The following is a 13,127-nucleotide window of genomic DNA, read 5'->3' on the forward strand; positions in this document are numbered from 1 at the left end:
TGGCCTTATCTTCACTAAACACCACTCTCTCTATGGGTATGTCTACACTGCAATTAGACACCTGTGGGTTGGGCTTGTGGGGCTCGGGCAAGGGGCTGCATACTTGCAGGGTAGACATTCGGACCCTGAGCCTGAGCTGTGGGACCCTCCGACCTCACAGGGTCCTGCAGCCTGGGCTCCAGCCTGAGCCCAAAAGTTTACACTGCAATTAAACAGTCCCTTAGTCCAAGCCTCACGAACCAGTCAGCTGGCAAGGGTTTTTAATTGCAGTTTAGACATAACCTATGTGACTACTGTTAAGAGCTGATGTAATAGCCACTACCTTACTTGCTTCAGGCTTTGCTCACATACAACCCACCACCCAACCCTTCTATGGTCTCTACTCCATCAATGGCATCAGCTTTTCTGCCATTGTTAGCCTCCCCACTGTTGTCTCCTCTATAAATTCAATTGAAAATTCATTCCATTCCACTCTCTCTGACACCTTGGATTCCTATTTCCCTTGCTTCCCCCATACAGTCTGTTCCAAAAACCTTAAACTCTGCTAACCTCAATATCTGCTTCTTGCACACCTGTTAATGTGAAGCTGAATACCTTTGGAGACAATCTCATGAACAAATGGATTTTACTATAAATGTGTTCCCCTCCAGTTATATTATCTTTCTGATCAAGCATCTCTGTTCTCATTTACACCCACACTCACAGCCATCTATTCTCCACCTTTGACTCTGTTCTAAAGCCTACCCCTCTCCACTCTTTTTCTTTCACAACAAGGTTCTTTACCTGTTTCCTTCTTCTAATCCCTCCACTTTCTCCAGCGACTATATTCCCCCCACAACCTCTGGATATCACTAGTCCCCACTTTCATCCCTTACTTTTCCATAAATATTGTGGTGATTTTTTTTACATTCATCCTCCTGCATGGAATGCTCTCCCTGAAGTAATCCATAAAGCCACTACCCTCTCCTTCAAGTCCCTCTTCAAACCCCGCTTCTGCTGTGAACGCTACCAGAAGTCAGTCAACGAACAATGACTAGGTTGAGCAGCAACTGGGCATAGCTGATATTTTTAATATAAAAAAAAAATCAAGTACTTTGAACCAGTGAAGATGTGCATAGTAAGGTATATAACTCTGTGATCTCTTTACTTTTTACCCTCATCCTAACATCCCCTTCTTTTGGTTTGTCATTTTCACTTGTTGTCTTTTGTCTCAAGATATATTGTGAGTCCTTTAGGCCAGGAACCATGAATTTCTGTGGGTTTACACAGTGCCTAGAACAATGAAAGTTGGGGGGAGAGAATACTCACTGGGGTCTCTTGGTGCTACCCAAAAATGAATAATAATGCAAACAACAATAAAAATATAATGGGGGCCTGGCTCATCAACATAAATCCACTCTAACACTGGAATGAATATAGCCGCTCTGAGGTAGATAGAAATACACATTTTACCAGCAGCTCTAAAAAATAATTTGGGAAAGAAAAGTAATGTATCCAGTTGAATCTATGAGAGAAATTTTAGGCGGGCATGACATCATTGCCTGTAGTGCAATTTGGACAGGAGAATACTGGGGCTAACACATTACAAAATTGGTTTGGAATCTTTAATAAATATAAGCAGTCAGAAGGACCTCAGATTTACATGCCATCTTAAAAGTAGATCACCAGCACTGGAAATTTAGCTGCTACAGAATTGAAACCATCTGAATGGCACAGAGTTTTTGACTTGCTGAAGGCAATAAAAAAAAACATTATAATGGTCATTTTTCACTTCCCTTTCTGTCAATATCAAATACCAGCATCGTTAAAATTCAGAAACATGCCACTTTTTACCACTCTACCAAAAAAAGTGCTGACCTAACCAGCAAGATCAGTAATTGAAATAGTTGTCAAAAGCAGGAAGTCTCTCAGATTCAGGCTCTAAGCAATGGCACAGTAAATTTCTCCCAACTTTCTGATGCCTTAAAATGTCTGAACTAGCCCTCATCTTTTATGGGGCGAGAGATAAAGAACATTTCTCGACTGCTGAAGAGAACTTTCCTACCGTGCTGACTAAATTGAATCTTTTCAATACATTTTTAAAACTTTTTTTTAAATGTCTTGTAAACCTAAACTAACTACCACAAAGTTCCCATGTTTCCTTTCTCAGAGTCTCTTGGACAGTTACTGATTTTTTAAAGAATTTACTATATATATATATATATATATATATATATATCTATATATCTATCTATCTTTGGTTGTTTTTGTTCAATTTCTTCTTCTCAAATAATAAATTAAAAGTACATAAACAGGCTACAGCTGTTTAGGTTTCTAAATTCTGATACCTCCCCCATATGGGGCCACAATCTCCTCTCTCTTTGTCTTTGACTTTTCTGTAGACTGAAATCCAATACTTTTGTCTGCATCTGCTGCTAAAAGCCTTTTTTCTCCAGCCATGCCACAGCTCCCTTGTGGCTCATTAAGCACATTTACATTTGGCTCTTAAAATCCTAAACAGCCCATTTCACGCCTAGCAATACTGTACTGATGAAAGAAGCACTCTACTTATGGCTTGTGTGATGACGGCAAGAACTTCTTTGATTCTTAGCCCTGGTCTACACTACAGATTTAGGATGACATAAGACAGCTTACATTGACCTAACTCTGTAAGCGTCTACGTTACAATATTGCTCCAGCCAATGTAAGTCATCCACTACACTGACTTAATAACTCCACCTCCATGAGAGGTGTGGCGGTAAGTTGATATAGTTGATGCTGTGTCCACATAACCACTGTGTTGCTTATATTGCCTGTTGCCACCCGGACCACCAGGGTGCTATCTGAAGCTCCGCTGCCCGGACTGGCAGATGGAGCCCTACCGGGCCGACAGTTGTGCCCTGGCAGGCTGACAGCTGGAGCCCTACCACACGGGACTGACAGTTGGATCCCCGCTACCCAGGGCTAACAGCTGGACTTCTGCTGCCAAGGCTGACAGCTGGACTCCTGCCGACAGGGATTACATCAACTGTTGCTGCCTTTCAGAAGCTGTCCCACAATGCCCAGCTTTAATAATTAAATTGGTGCAAGCACTCCTGGTGAGGATGTGTATCACTGGCAGAAGGAACATAGTGTGGACATGCAAAAGCAGTTCAATTACTGCAATGGCTGTATGTCAATGTAATTTAAATCAACTTAATTTGGTATTGTAGACTTACTCTTAGACATTCCCACAAAGACCTTTTACATATTTTTTGGATATAAACAAAATCATACAAGCAATATTTTTTGCAAAAAGCAAGTTTGCTGCAAAAGTACTGAAGTTCTGAAAATGGTCAGTGCTTATTCTGTAGTAGAGATCATTTGACATAGCAGAATTAAGGATACCATGAAATTCAACTGAAAGTTATAAAAAAAAAAAAAAAAAGTAAAAATCTGAATTTGGGATCTGTCCTAATCCTGAAGCCCTTCTGCTGGTAAAACTCGCATTGAAGTCCACGTGAACTACTCCTACATCACGTCTGTAGGACTGCACCCTTATGCCCTGTATACTTGTGTCAGTAGCTTCGACGCCCAAGTGTAGATGGGTCACCTGCTACCATCAACATTCTTAATATTGTATCAATTATGCCTAAATTAGCAGGGTTACTTACACCACATAAATCTAATATAATACCATTAACCTACCCTGATCCTATCTCCTTCCCAAATTCCCATTAAAAAGGAGCCTTGCCAAGTGTCTGGAAAGTTAACAGGTCCAGGTTCTGGCAGACAAGAGCAGTGAGCATATTCCAGAGGAGAGGAGCTCCCACAGGTAAAGATGGTAGCTCCCTTGCTTTTATATTCCACTCTGTTTGCACTTCTGTTGATTGAAACTGTGATAGCATGGAATAAAGAGAGGCAATCACTTAAGTAACCCAGATCCAAACCATTTAGTGCTTTAAAGGTAATAGACACCATCTTGAGTTGCACCCGCCACCCTACAGACTGTTAGTGCAGCTTGTGGAGCACAGGTGTAATAAGTTAACCAAAAATTATCCTTAATAAGCAAGCTCTGAATCCTGAACCAACTTTATATTCCAAATGGTCCCTACATGCAGCTCCAAACAGTATATCACATTAGTCCAATCTAGAGGTAATAAAGACCTGGACAAGTACAATAAAATCTGCCTTGCAAAAGAACAGTTGCTTTTGCCTTTGTAGGAGCAGCCAGAAAAGTGTTCTCTTCACTGCAACTGCCATAGACCCCTAAGCTGCAAACATGACTTCCAAATAACAGACATCTATCATCAATGCCATGACTGATGTAACTCTAAGTAAGTCTTCTAGTTTCTTCCCAAAATTTACTAACAATCTCAGTCTTAGCTGGATTGAGCCTCAGCCAGGTGACTTTGATCTCTCACAAACACAGCTGTCAGCTCCACATACAAACAGAATCAGTCATAATGGAGATATACCACAAGGTACCACCCACATATTGCCGGTGCTGTATCCCATAGAACCCAGGTAGAACCCTGCAGTACACAACATAAGAATGCCTAGAGGTGCATGAATACTTGTCTAAAAAACCACCCTTTGAGTCCTCTTGTACCAGAAGGAGAAAGGCCACTTCAAAACAGTTCCATTCATTGCTAAAAGGGACTGCAGATATGTCAATAATGCCTCATAGTCAATTTCATCAAAGGCAGAGGGTGGATTTAACAATATCAGAATGGACATATTGTCTTTGTCCATAGCCTGGAGAATATTACTGGATTAACGGTATAACAGCAGTTTCACTCCCATAGCCAGATCAAAACCCAGAGGAACTAAGAGCAAGGAAATGTAAAGACAGCAAACATTACCAAAGCTGTTTGACCAAAACCTTTTGAATGATTTTCCCAGATTATGAGACATGATATTGGTCTATATATTTTTGGTCATCAACAGACAGGGATATTTCTTGAGGAGGTACCTTGCAACACCTCTTTGAGAAAACCTGACATCCTACCCTCAGATAAAGAAGCACCAATTATCTCCACTAACAATGGGCCCACTGTCCCAACACTAGCCAAGAACGATGTTGGTCCAGTGTACAGGTGGTGGCCTGAAGCCACCATCTCCATTCAGAGTCACCAACTAAAATTCAAGCAAAGATGGAGCTATGTGCAGAGTCTGCGAGCTGTGCCTAACTGAAGTGAATAATATTCTCTGATGTGAATTTTGTGTCCTTTTTCTCTTTGCAGATGGCTTTACTTCTGAATTGCCAAATTGAAAGAAACAAAAAAAATCTTCTTAAGATGTCACAACAAACATATAGATCTTCAGGACTCAATCTACAGCTCCTTCAAATCTCTTCTCAAGACCCACTACTGATGTGATGCCCACAAGAAATCAGCCAATGACTGACAGTTAGGTCAGAGGCAAAAGCAGCAACAGCCCTTTAAACTATTTAGAGCCATCAGGTTGTGCATGTTACCTAGCCTACATAACTGCAATCAGATTAGCATTGCCTTCATCCTCTACTTTACTTCCCTCTTATGGTTTCTTATACTCACTCACTGCAACTCATTTTAGATTGGAGCGTAATCTCCTAGGAGCAAGGGTTGTGTCTTCCTGTGTGTTTGTCCAGTACCTAGCATAATCCCCGATACTGACTGGCATATTTGGGCACTAGTGAAAGGCAAATAAAAAATAAACCACTGGTGCTTGGAAACAGACTCATGGAACACAGTCTTGCTTTGTGATATACCCACCTGGACACCACTGTGATATAGCACAAGAGAGATTTAAATGTAGGTAGACTATACCTCACCACACCTTTTGTAAGGTCAGGGTCTTCAAAAGCAGAGCCAAGGCTACAGTATCATAGTTAGTGGATTTGGGATGACACAATGACCCCATCCAACTCTACCACCTTTTCCAGAAACAAATTAGCTTGGCAATACTTCCTGCAAAATCACAGTGACACATTTTCAACAGTAGTGATTAGTTTCCATTTTCAACGCTATCTTTTCAAGGAAAGGGCTAGAATCTTACTATTTAACTATTAGATGAAATTGTCTTTTACATTAATAGATTTCCCCCCAAATAGGTAGTTATTGAAGTATGGACTTCACAGGCACTGTATATTTGAAGACTGAAAAAAATTCTAGAGGCACGATACAGTGGTTTATCAGTGCAAATGCCCATGTACTTGGAAATTACTCAAGCAAAATTCCCATTGAAATAAAAACTAAGAAAGGGCTGCAGGATTTGACCCAGTATTTTATTTCCATCTTATTAAAATGAGCTGCCTTTTAGAAATATAGTATCTTCAGAGAGTCTAGAGAAAAAGACCTTTTTATACTTGTAACTAAATGCCTATGGTAAGATTAAACACTGTAATCACTTTTCATGCATTTTTAAAATGTTAATTTTTGTTTGAAATATTTAAATGATTTTTTTATATCTATTAATAAATAATCTCATACCTGTGCATATACTGTTGGCATGCACAGCAAAAATGATTGCTATGAATTTTAATTCTTTGCTATGTCATGTAGGAGGTCACAGCTATCCATTAGGTGGAAGATTAAGGGTAGAGATGGAATGGACCTCATTTCTAAGAGACTAAACTGTTTCTGAAACAGGATCCCATCTAGATGGCGGGTGGCTGATGCCATCATATGGTGTTTTATAGGCTGCTGTTAAGTGAAATTTTGTTTCTCAAGGGGGTTCTGGTCTAGGCTTGTAAGAATGTTACTGTCAGTTTTCACTTCTGAGATATTTGGAATGACTATAAAAAGCTTTTTAGAGCAGAGCAGTCAGTGTGAACCACAGTAAAAGTAATATTTTGGGCAAAGAAAGATAAGAAGTATATGAACATGTTGCTCCATGAACAAGCCCTATGTATATTAATTCTGTTTACTAAAGATTAGGGGTCTTGCAATTTCATTGAACTTACTCTGAAGGCTGCTGAAACCCTCTTTGTAGAGCAGATTTAATTTTATTTGAACTGTTTTAGAGGACATCTGGTGTTAGAGATAACAATAGCCTCAATATGCGAGATGTTTTACTGTGATTTTCCTGCCAAGATTATAAAATCCATTGTTAAGTGAAGTCTTAATGGAAAATGTTACACTGACATGATAGCACATGTATGTAATTTTTTTAATTAAAGAGAAAACAACAAGTGGCCCTGTAGCCTGTGGTGCATGTGCATGTTAGATAAACTTAAACACATTGTTTGAAAGACAGAGAAATTTCAGAAACAGACCGTTGTATTCACTACTTATTTAGATGCCAGCAAGCCATCCCTCTGCTGACGCTTACTGAAATATTATTTCAGCTGGGAAAGCAACTACATGACTTACGGTGACTCTGAGTCTGATCCAAATCACATTGAAATCAATGGGGATCTTTCTATGTAGTTCAATGGGAGCTGGATCAAGCCCTTTGAGAGTTGTAATAAGCATAAATCATTATACTTTTTTAGCAGAAGTTCATGATTTTACACTGAGGTCCATCATCTCATTTCACATGGCTTTAAACTTGTAATGGTATAATCCACTTTAAGGACAGCTTTCCACCACCAAGAATATAAACTACTATTTTCAGCCCAGGAAGTCAAGTCACTGGGGATTTCCACAAAGAAAGAATATGACAGACTAACAACCCCCTCCCACCTCAAAAAAAAATTTTTTATGGCCAAACTTCTCTCTTCTGTTCTTGTATTAACGCCACTGTAACCAAAAGATTAGCCACCAAGTTCTCAAATTCCTTTCCTGTTTTTCTCTCCCATCTCCAATTTACAGTATTTCATGCTTTTTAATTTGTGGGTCTGTAACTCTTGCTAAAGTTCTCTACAGCATAATTTATCAAAAATAACAGAGTGTATTGGCAGTAAAGGAGTAAGTCCCTCCCTTCCAAGTTCCATTAAAAATGACCTCAACAATACCCAGGAAGGTTATTTATCTTACAATATGTGCAAATCCAGCTGCACATGGGAAAATGGGTGCATAAACAGAAGGCATGCACACACAGTTTTAAGAAGGGAAGTTTAGACATGCCCAAAGCACAAGTGTGAGAAAGTTGGGCACAGTGTATGGGATATGTTCCAAGGATGGCCTAAAAGACACATGCTCCTGATGTATGTATGCACAGTATGTGATTTTTATTTTTATATATATATATATATATATATATATATATATATACACACACACACACACACACACACACACACACACACACACACACAGAGTGGAGGTAAGCTAGGTGGAGTTTGTTAGTGTGAGCCTCCTATAGGCTCCCTGGTCAGCTACTGACATACATAGGTGGCAGCATCTGAGATGAAACGCATATGCTATTTGAATTTGGTGGAGAGGGAGAGGAGAGGAGACGGGGGTAGGGAGTGGACAGAAGAGCTGGGGAAAATAGGAAGAAAAGAAGGCGAAGAACCAAAAGAGAAGGAGCAGAAAGTAAGCAGTCATTGCTACAAGCCAAAATGCTACAGACGAGGAAAAGGAAAAGGAAATGCTTGTACCCTGGGAACAAAGTTAACAGACCATGCTTCAGTTACATGAACATATTAAAGACACTGGTATTCCAGAGGTACAGTCTGGATAGTCACACACACTAGTACCCTGCTAGGGTACTAGTACATACAGAGCCAGCTGACGTATGTTCTGCCTATAGCAGTCAAATGAGAATTCCAGGGAAACATTGAAGACATTGTTACAGTCAGTCACATCCACATATAGAGATTAATTCCTAGTTGCACGGCTCAGGAGAACTAATTATTATATTAGCTTTGTTAGGGTGAGACATCATCAAGACCATTTACTTGTCAATGTATTCATCACTGAAATGTGGCTGCTTCTTGGGATCTCCCTTACCGTACTGCTCTCTCCTCAGCACCGTAGGTCCAACAGCAGTAGATGATGCCATTCTTCACTTTGCCAGTGTGGCCAGATTGCTGCAGCTTGACTTCCTCCTATAGATGCTGGATACGTATTACATAGTTAACTTTTGATGACGAGTTATTATATGCTAACACACTGGACCACAAACCATCTTTTACTCCGTATTTGTACAGCACTTAGAACAATAGAACCCAGATCCTGTATGAGGCCTCTGACATTACTATAATAAAAATAATAATGGAATTGCCACAAGCTTCTGTGAACCTAAAATGATGGGCACTTAGGTGTGGAAAGTACTCATTAGGCCTACTATAAAGCATGAATTTGCCCATGTGTGCCCCTAACTGTCGCACATATGAATTATAACCAGGAGGATTTTAGGTGCCTGCAAGCTGATAAATGCCTGCATTGTACTAGGTGTCTGCAGAGTTTGTGCTATAAAACTGGGTGTGCACAAACCTCCAGTATCACAGCACAAACCTTGCATGCATCTAGTACAATGAATGCACCTAGCAATCAAGTGGAGCTAAGTCCTGTGTTCATACAACCAAACATAACACAAGACCTGCAAGCATTCAGCATAACATGAGTATTGTATTAGGAATCAGGGCCTGCTACAGAGCTAATCTCCCGGCAAATGAATCAGTACAGCTGGCCTGCAGCAGACTTCTGACTGCCTGGAGAAGCCAGCAGGCTGGCTCTTAAACAAGCAGCTTGCTGGCTGCCTAATGCTTGTGCCTACTAGTGTTTGCTCTAGCGTTGCTGTGTTCCTGCCTTGCTCTCTTATCTTGAACCTCTGCTTGACTGCTATCCTGCTCGCTCCAGTTCCTGACCTCTGGCTTGGCCTGTGGCTTTGGCTTCTGACAAATGACTGTGGCTTGATCCTTGGTTCTGGTATCCAGTTCCTGCCCTCTGGTCTGACTGTTAGCTCTGGCTTCCAATCACTGATTCCTGATGCCTGCTCTTATCATTAGGCTAGACTGCCCTCATCTCAATTGGATAACCGTAAGTAGCAATATGTGGACACCTCCTATTATCCTGCATCTAAGGCAGTGGTTCTCAAACTTTTGTACTGGTGACCCCTTTCACACAGCAAGCCCCTAAGTGCGACCCCCCTTATAAATTAAAAACACTTTTTTATATATTTAACACCATTATAAATGCTGAAGACAAAGCAGGGTTTGGGGTGGAGGCTGACAGCTCGCGACCCCCCCATGTAATAACCTCGTGACACCCTGAGGGGTCCTCACCCACAGTTTGAGAACCCCGATCTAAGGCCTGTGAGAAAGTGCATGCATGCTTTTAAAAAAGTATTTTCAGATTTTTACACAAGGTCTTTGAAATTAGTTTTCTCTGAGTGAGCACGTTAGTATGCACTTTAGTATCCCAGTGTGAACACACAACTGTTTCTTTGGGAATCTGGCCCACATATTTATATAGTGCCCAGTATATTGTTAATTCTACTGGGATCCCATAGCTAAAGACCAAGGCATGGGGTTAAATAAAATTATTATCAGTGGCTTAACTAGTGAGCACATCTGTTTTGACTGGAGAAATAATAGCCCATTGGGAATAAAATCCTAGTTCATATAGAAGATTACTCAGTGCTCTCAGGCATGTATGGCTAAGAATGAGATCAATCCAGCTGCACAGAAGGATTTTCCTGAGTTGTCTAAACAGGGTTAACACCCCATTCCATGATTATTTCTGATGAGGTCTGAGCTCCACAGTCAGAATTCCTTACTTGGTCACATCTCCCTACCATTGACCTATTAAACAAAAACTTCCACTACTTTCTGCACCTCTATATGGCTTAAGGTTACAACTACTTACAGTATGTCTCGTACACGTACACCATCTGGCTAATATAACGCTGAACACTCAATATCCATTGCGTCAGGGCTGACCACAAAACCACCTCTGAAACTCATAAAGTTAGCAATTTCTCCACGGATTTCCCTTCTGATCCAATGTACAGCCTTTATGATTCATGCTTGCTACAATACCCTGCTTCAGGCCCCAGAAAGATATTCAGCAATACATTGAAATTTTGATAGCTTGCTAGCTTTGTTTACCATCTAACTTACATCCTCTTAAAACCCTTCAAGTTCATCTAAAACCCAAGTGTTTAAAGAAAAAAGTCACTGCATGGTACAGTGAACAGATATTTTTAGACACTACTCAGCCAGTTACAGACCAAACTAACAATCTTATGAAAGACTCCTTACATGTGCATATGTTTTTCTTGATTCAGATTACTTCATTGAATTTAGCCACTGCCAAATTGTTTTCTCAATCCCAAATGAACCAAAAGTGCATCCAACTCTGGCAAACACTTTCACACATACAGCCTAGTTGATACTAAGTGACACCACCTCATCATTTTCCATTCCCCCAGACAATATAGCTTGGCAGAAATTCCCAATCAAACATTGGAATGGCAATTTATCATATCTAGAGAGTGTTCACACAGCTATAATCTGCTCATGAGCACAAGAAAGTATTAATGACACACACAGACTTAGTATTCCTCCAGTGGCCTGTAGAACTCCTTAACCTTCCTGGCTAAATTTAAATCTTCTGAACAACCACTGCACAATCTTTCTAAAGATTTATACACACACCCCCAAACATGTCCTGCTGACTCTAACTTATTACAATAGTGTGCACAGGACTCAACTGGATAAAGAACTGTCTAGAGATGTGTGAAATATTCAGAATGAAATTTAAAATACTTGAGCTTTAAAGAACTTGCACATTTCATTGTAAATCCATGAGTGGTGATACTTCCATGAAATATTTTTGCTAAAACAAGCCCAATTGTGCATGAAATTGCTTTCACTAGGTTGTTTTTAAGTGCAATTTGCATTTTTTCACAGCCAGATTACCTTTTTCTTGAAATGTTATGGAAGCAAAAACAGGTCAAGCAAAACTGCAGAAAATTTCAGAAGGAATTTCACCAGGCCAAAATTTTCAGTAGTGGCTATATCAAATTATGCTCCTAAATTCATATTGAAGCACCAATTTTAAGGGTGTTTCCAGTGAAGTTAATATGAATTGTTCACCACCTTTGTAATCAAATCATTTACTTACCAGCCTAGTTTTTGGTACCTACTTCTGAAAATTTGGCCTAAATGTATTCTGTAGTTTCATACAGCCTATTTCTGCAGCTCATATCTTTCATGCCTTCTCAAACTGGGAGCTAGACAAAAGCATCTCATATAAAATCATATCCATATGATGCCCTTGTCTATTCATGAATTTGGGAGTGTGCATATATATTTTCCAAGCACTACCACATTGGTAGACAGACTAGATGTTAATCTAATAGGACTAGGCAACCTTTCAGGGATTTCAGCAAGGCATTTTATACAGTTCCACATGGGAAATTATTAGTTAAATTGGAGAAGATGGGGATTAATATGTGAATTGAAGGGTGGATAAGGAACTGGTTAAAGGGGAGACTACAGTGGGTCATAGTGCAAGGTGAACTGTCAGACTGGAGGAAGGCTACTAGTGGAGTTCTTCAGGGTTCAGTCTTGGGACCATTCTTATTTAACATTTTTATTAATGACCTTGGCACAAAAAGTGAAGTGTGCTAATAAAATTTGCAGATGACATGAAGTTTGGAGGTATTGCCAATACAGAGGAGGACCAGGCAGATCTAGACAATCTTGAAAACTGGAGTAATAGAAATGAGATGAAATTTAATAGTGCAAGGTCATGCACTTAGGGACTAACAACAAGAATGTTAGCTATAAGCAAGGGACTTATCAGTTGGAAGAGACAGAGAAGGAGAAAGACCTGGGTTCATGATATTGATCACAGGATGACTGTGAGCCGTCAATGTGATGCAGCCATGAAAAAGCCTAATAGTGTCCCAGGATGCATCAGATGGGTTATTTCCAGTAGAGATAGGGAAGCGCTAGTATCATTATACAGGGCACTGGCAAGACCTCACCTGAATACTGTGTCCAATTCTGCTCTCCCATGTTTCAGAAAAATTAATTCAAACTGGAACAGGTGCAGAGAAGGGCTACTTGGATGATCAGAGGAACTGAAAACCTACCTTATGAGAGGTTTCAGAGTAGCAGCCGTGTTAGTCTGTATCCACAAAAAGAAAAGGAGTACTGGTGGCACCTTAGAGACTGACAAATTTTTTTAGAGACTAAAATATTTTCCACTGCATGCATCCAATGAAGTGAGCTGTAGCTCAGGAAAGCTTATGCTCAAATAAATTTGTTAGTCTCTAAGGTGCCACAA

General features: G+C 40.1%; 1 long non-coding RNA gene across 1 annotated transcript in view; it reads right to left on the minus strand.

The window, feature by feature from the left end:
- Nucleotides 1-13,127, minus strand: part of LOC119863215 — a 167,107-nt gene that overhangs the window by 10,927 nt on the left and 143,053 nt on the right. The window contains exon 2 of the long non-coding RNA XR_005295526.2: nucleotides 8,838-8,944. This is a non-coding gene — a long non-coding RNA (uncharacterized LOC119863215). The remainder of the gene's footprint in view (nucleotides 1-8,837; nucleotides 8,945-13,127) is intronic.

The sequence above is a fragment of the Dermochelys coriacea genome, chromosome 11 (genome assembly GCF_009764565.3).
Source record: "Dermochelys coriacea isolate rDerCor1 chromosome 11, rDerCor1.pri.v4, whole genome shotgun sequence".
Classification (NCBI taxonomy): domain Eukaryota; kingdom Metazoa; phylum Chordata; order Testudines; family Dermochelyidae; genus Dermochelys; species Dermochelys coriacea.